Source organism: Protopterus annectens, chromosome 1.part0 (genome assembly GCF_019279795.1).
Source record: "Protopterus annectens isolate FY-2018-M chromosome 1.part0, PAN1.0, whole genome shotgun sequence".
Lineage (NCBI taxonomy): Eukaryota > Metazoa > Chordata > Ceratodontiformes > Protopteridae > Protopterus > Protopterus annectens.
Window position 1 is genome coordinate 214550297 of NC_056725.1, and position 7128 is coordinate 214557424.

A 7128-nucleotide genomic window follows, 5' to 3' on the forward strand; every position below is an offset into this window, starting at 1 on the left:
TTCTTACTTTTATAGTGCCTGGCAATGCTTTATAACTCATGATATCACCCGTGTCTGGTGAGAAGAGGATGGTAATAGCAGTGTCCCATATACTGCTGTAAAATTGTCTCTTGAATGTCAACCAAGTGGACACACACACACACACACACACACACACACACACACACACACACACACACACACGCACACACACACACACACACACACACACACACACACACACACACACACACACACCAGTGAGAATAGAACCCCTATCTAACTAAATACATTGACTAGAGAAATCAGTATTTAACCCAAACACCACAGCACAAGTCTGACTTCTACAATGCTGCAAAACAATTTATAGCAGATCACATCATCACAGGATGTTTGAGAGAAGATGTTGGGAGGCCTGAATTAAATGGATGTGTAGTCATGTAAACCATCAAAATATTGGTACTCCATGGGATTGTACTACTGACTTTAGGATATACAGTTATTGTCTTCAGACTAGACACACACACAAGTTGACCATAGTACGATTAGAACCCCTACCTAACTAGATATATCAGATACAGAATTCTGTACTTAACAGAGGTGCCACAGGACAAGTCTAAGCCTTAAAATGCTGTCAGACAATTTATAGTGGATGACATCATCACTGGATGTTTGAGAGAATATGTTGGGAGGCCTGCATGAAATGGTTGACTAGCTGTGTATGACTGTCAAGATATTAAAATTCTGCATGTTACCAGACTGATGACTGTGCAATGTGTAGTATTTGCTGTTGTGTTATCAATATGCTGGTATACTTTAAGAAACAGCTTTACAAACTATATGCAAACAGCTGTCCACATTTCCATAAGTTTTAGAAAATCTGAATGTGTATTGTTAGTATTAAGATGTACACGGTATGTAAGAAAGCACTTTTTTAAAATTTATATCTGTAGTGTAGTTGATATATTTGGGAGCAAGTACTGAGAGACAAAGTTTCAAGTGCATGGATGCAGGTAACACATGACTACAGTGTAAATATGTGTTCTTTCCTTAAAAAGTGCCTTCCCTTTTGTTGTACTGTTACATGCACTTTAATGGGATGAAAACTAAGTGGACAGTAAACATAAATAATGCATGCTAATGTGCACTGTCAATAATGCACTACTGAGCAGCCTGTTTGCATGATTGATGGTAAAGTGTTTGTACATGCGAGATATACATTTCAGTACTCCTACTTGAACGTATGAAGTAGTTATTCATAAAAGATACTATGGTCTTCACGAATAGTTCATATTGAAAATGTGTCACAAATTGACTAACCTTAAAAAGTATTTATACTGCTTTCCCCATTTGTGTATAATTAAGTGATGAGCAAACATAGGCCTCTGTTTCACTGATAAAATTATGAGACTACTATTGGTTTGCTTACTTCCACATGAACATATTAAGCAGAGAGGTGAGGCAGTTAGGACTTTGGATAGTACTGAGTGTAAGAAACACACCTACTGCTTAGCTATCTCTGTGGTAGTAGGTGAAAGTGCATTGAGATATTTTTCTGAGCCCAGATGATAAAAGGTTTGAATACAGCTCTATATAATAATTTTAAATATGTATTCATAATGTAATTAAATAATTCTTTAATCTACTTTAACTGTGTGTTTCCTTAGCAGAGCAAGTTTAAGCAGCATTGCACAGAGTTAATCCCACTAAGCCATAGGATGGGAAGAGCCATTCATTATCACTTGGCATTGGTGTGTGATGTTAAACTCCATGCAAACATAGAAACAAAAAGTGAAGGGCTTCATTATGGGCCATTTCTGCCACTTGTGTGGTGTGTGATTCTATTTTTGACCAGTTTAAACATGTTAACATGGGGTAGATAGGAAAATGGGGAAATGGGGAGCAAGCAGGTGGAAGAACAAAGGGAAAGCAATATAGGAATGTGCAGGAGGGATGTAGGAAAGAACCACTTCTTCAACAGTGTAAAATTAAAATATGTATAGAATATTGGCTGAATTTGGGCTGTCACCTCAACAAAGAGGGATGACAACTATGCAATCATGTTGTATAGTGAATTGGAACTGAAACAAGCGTGTTGAGAAGACAGGTGTGCAAAGTGGAGAGCTATATATGGGATGACATTTCTTTGTTGGGACAGGTGCCCATCTATGATTTTTTTTTTATTTCAGTAAGAGAGGAATGTGGGATAAGGGACATAGGTATTTTTAGGTGTGTTAAGTAAGGTAAGTGAGGAAGGAAGCAGATGCAGACAAACAGGACAAACAAGAAAAGATACTGGAATGGTGAGGGACAAAACAGGTTGGGGGATACCATGATTGGGGATAGGGAGGGGGCATCAGATGTCCATGCCCGTCAAACATGGGGACAGAGAGAATATAGTCCAAACCTGCAAAACTGTCATCACTGTCCCCTTACTCCAATGGCTGTTGGAGTGCTTGATGTCTTTGTTTATGCACCATACTAGAGAACATCCTCTGCATCCACTGGAGGCATGCGCCAATGGTGCTCCTCACTACTTCACGCACCAAGCTTGTCATTTCCTGATGGATGACAAAATCCCTACCTCCACCAATGCTCCCAAAGAATACCACTGCACCAGCTGCCAGGGTAGTGCTACCTGGTGTGAAGGGGCCAGGTAGTGCAGGAACAGCAGAGGTAGTACTGCCAGGGTGGATTCCAGATGTGCTGGGTATCAGTGTAGAAACCAGTGGAGTGGGGTCAGGCTGAGCCACAGTGCTTGGCCTACCTCCCTGTTCTGCTAAGAATTTTTGAGTTGTCAGAAGCTGATGACATCAAAATGTTTTAATGTTTTGAACACACATATAAATGTGAAAAAAAGAGAGAGATTAGGGTTGAAGTAAGAGGAAAAAAGAGATAATTATTTCCATTATGTGTGACATATAATAAATTAGTACAATATCAGGAATTTATTTCTACTTTTATAATTAAGTATACTTTTTAAAAACTACAAACTATAACTGATGATTGTTCCAAGTAATCCTTACAATATGCAGATATTGCACAAATGCTTGATCAAATAGTACAGATTAAGTTAACAGCATTATGTTATAATTTTACATTATTTTACTATACATTTGTTACTTGTGGTATTTGAACCCAAAATGTCTAACTACACTATTACAATTGACTCCTACAGTTGGCTTTTACTACAGACTGAAGCATGGATGCTTGATTTTACAGTTAAGATTTGCATGCTTAGTTTGCTACTACTATATAGAAGAGCAATACTTTAGATAAAATAATTGTTATGTTGGGCTGCATATAGACCTCTTGCTTCTCTCAGTCTTTCTAAATGCTCACCATAGGCTATCCTGTTAGCTATTATCTTCTGGTTGGCTGTAGAATGAAAAGGAGAGAGCAAGAGAACAGCATTATGCAGGGTCTATATTAGAACATTGAAGTTTCAGAACTTCGAATGTTCTAATATCGAGCCCTGTTCAGCAAATGCTGAAAATAGCGAAGCTACAGAAAACCAAACTTTTTCCTAGGGAATGAATTTGGTTGTCCGTTTCTGTCACTTTGCTATTTTCAGCACTGTGGTGGAAAGTTACGGGTCGGTTCAGGTAAGTGTGTGATTGGGCACGGGTTAGGTGAGTTAGGGTTAGGGTGCGGGTCAGGTAAGTGTGCGATTGTGTGGACGTGAGGGTTAGGGTGGGGTAGGTGAGTTAGGGTTAGGGCACAGGTGAGGTGTGTGTGCGATAGTGACAGACCTTAGGGTTAGGGGTTGGATTAAGGTAAGTGGATAGATAGTGGTGTATGTACAGTTTAGTGTGGGGTTAGATGTAAGATTTTAGGTGTATGTGTGTGGATTGCTGTTTGTTTGGTGTGCTTGCGTTGTGTGTCTGTGTTTCGGAACAGCAAATTTTTTCCCTAGGAAAAAATGTGTTGTTCTGCATATTCGATGTTTTCAGCATTCGCTGAATAGGGGTCAATATTAGAACATTCAAAGTTGTGAAACTTCGATGTTCTAATATAGACCCCATTATGCATACTAGTCTTGCCTATATGGAGCTTTTTAGCTAGTTTTAGTTCTTTTTATCTGTATACTTACTTACACAATTGTGGAATGTCAGCAGTCCTAAACTCAGCCAGACACTGGTTGAGTGTATCCTGCTTGTGCCTTTTGAGGTCATTAAAGTGGTGCTTCCAGTGTGTGGAATACCAGTCGCACTGAAGACAGTCTTGACCAAATTATTCAAAGCTTCAGTTTTATCCTGAGACCTGGTATAATCCCCTTGCAGCAGACTTCAGCTGTGGCATTTTACAAGAACTCCTATATGATTAAATGTTATGATGTATTTGCAACTGATGTCCCCATTGCCACACCTGATATCTAATGAAATATTCTGTCCTCAGACATGAATATGTTACTATTTAATACTATATTCAGCAAATGACATATTGTCTCTATTTTTCTATCAGTGTAGGTGCTATTTCTACAAAGATGTTCCCTAACTGCTTGAACCCCATAAGGGTTCAGTATAACTGTAAATAGTAAACTAACATCCAAAGTTGCAAGAATAAACTCGCTATTCTCATTTTTTTTATACCACTGATAAACCATTTCCAAAAAAATCACTAGTGTCACATATGTTCTTGTAAATATAAAGAAATCGGTTCAGTTACCCAGAAACAATTGGCTTCATGGGCATATTTTCCTCATTTTTATGTATCTTTGGTAATCCATGCATGATGATTAAGTTGCTTTATTGCAGTAAGTTTGCTGGTCAATACAGGTTTTTATAATGTTTGTGAACAATAAATATGGCAAGTATATCAACAGCATGACAACATGAAATTCTATAATTTATCAAAGCATGAGTATGACCCTTTAATAAGTTTACAAAATAACTTGGATATTGTAATTAAGCAAGCAGATAAAAGGGGTGAAATCATTATTATGAACAAGGATGACTATTTGGCATATATGAATGAGTTTTTAAGTGATAACAATGTTTTTAAACTTATAAATAAGAATGTCATGAGCAGTATTATTCATAGAGTTACCAATTGTATTTATGACCTGCAATCGCAAGATGAAATATCATGTAATCTATACAGCTTTTTTATGTTGCACACCCCATTTCCCTGGTCCTGTGTGGATTACCAAAGATACATAAAAATAAGGGAAATCAGCCCATAAGTCTGGATATCTGAACCGATTTCTTTATATTTTAGAAGTTCTGAGACCTTTTCTGAGTATGTGTAAAGCTATATACGTGGCACTACTGATTGTTTGGAAATGTGTTATTAGTGACATGAAAATAATGAGCATAATGAGTTTATTCTTGCAACTTTGGATGTCAGTTCGCTATTTAAAGTTATGCAGAACCATTATGGGGTGTGAGCAGTTAGGGAACATCTTTGTAGAAATAGCACCTGCACTGGTAGAAAAATAGAAACGATATGTCATTTGCTGGCTATAATGTTAAACAGTAACATATTCATATCTGAGGATAGAATATTTCATCAGATATCAGGTGTGGCAATGGGGACATCATTTGCTAACACTTATGCAAACATAACACTTAACTATTGGGAAAATGTACACATTTTCAATATTTTAGGATGCTATACTGCAAATATTTATTTTTACAAGTGATTCGTGGATGACATTTTATTTATTTGGAAGGGAGATGAATGCAGTCTGGCAGAGCTTCTTTTGTATCTGCATAATACTACAGATTTTTGGAGGTTTACACTATTATATTCCGGAGAAGAAATAACTTTTCTGGATGTTAGGGTGAAAAAATTGACAGAAGAGTTATCTACTAACATTTATAAAAGGGAAGTACAAGCAAATAGATATTTATATAGATAGATTATGCATCCACCTCATGTATTTAAAGACATTGGGCCAGATTCAGGAAGGCTTACACGGAGTTTAAGAGTAGTGTAAGCCTCCGTGTAAGCCTCCTGATTCAGCAACAGCCCAAATCTCCGTGTAAGAGACAGCTAACACGTCTCTTACATGGAGTGGCGGAAATGCTCAATACCTCATTTGCAGCTCCAAGATATGCAAATGAGGTATGTGAGCGATCCACGCCAAACCAGTCCGTGTAACGGACGTGTTAACTGCAGAAATGTACTCAGCTGACAACTGAGTACATTTCTGCAATTAAAACGGAGCTATGTCAGCTCCAAATAAAGGGTGCATTTGTTACATTAAGCATGCCAATGGCCAAATATGTGGCCATTGGCATGAAAGTGTTGCAAAAAGTTATATAACTTTTTTTTTTTCACGGGATTTATGTGTTTAACTGTAGCACACCAGCAAACGGGTGCGCTACCTAAAACTGAAAACCGAAGCTTATAAGCCCACAATTGTGGGATTTATATATTACATGAAATGTCAATGGAGGGACTTGCAGAGCAAAAACAATATGGCCTCCGTTTAGTGGTTGTCAAGGGGGGGAAGCTCCGTGTAAGATATGTAACTAAGCATTACTAGGCAATCCTATGTAAATGAGGCTTACAATACTGAATCACACTGCCACATAAGTAATGAGCACTTTCTGAGTCATGTAAGAGTTAGAGAAGGGGGAGGAACAGAGTAAGAGGTAGGTGACATCATGGGGGGGAAGGATAGAAAGAAATGTACAAGATTGGAGGGCAATGTAAAGTAAGAGATGACAGACAGACATCAGGGAGGGAGGTGTGTCCCAACAGAACACTAGGAATGTCAAGAAATTGAGGGCATACGCTATCCCTACACTCTAAGTTTCTTGATATACGTGCATGCGCGCTGCGCGCGTGTGAGGCAGGTTCTACATGTGGGAGCGTGTTGCAAACTGTTTACAACGGTTTGCTGGCGCACGTGTGTAAGGCGTGCGCGTTTTAGCATGAATCAGCCTAGCTAACACCGTGTAAGGATGTGTGCGCTGTAACACCGTGTAGGGATGTGTACACGCAGCGTTTAAGTTACTGTGAGTGTGTTTAAGCCGGTGTGCACACTGCTCCCCTCAGAAACAGAGAGGAAATAGGAAACAACCAAAATACAGGAAACTGCCAGAAGATACTACTAAAGTTAATTGGTGGAAACAATTAGAAGCAGGCAATTACACAGGCAGACTAGAAGCCCAACCCAGCACTTAAAACACAGGCAAA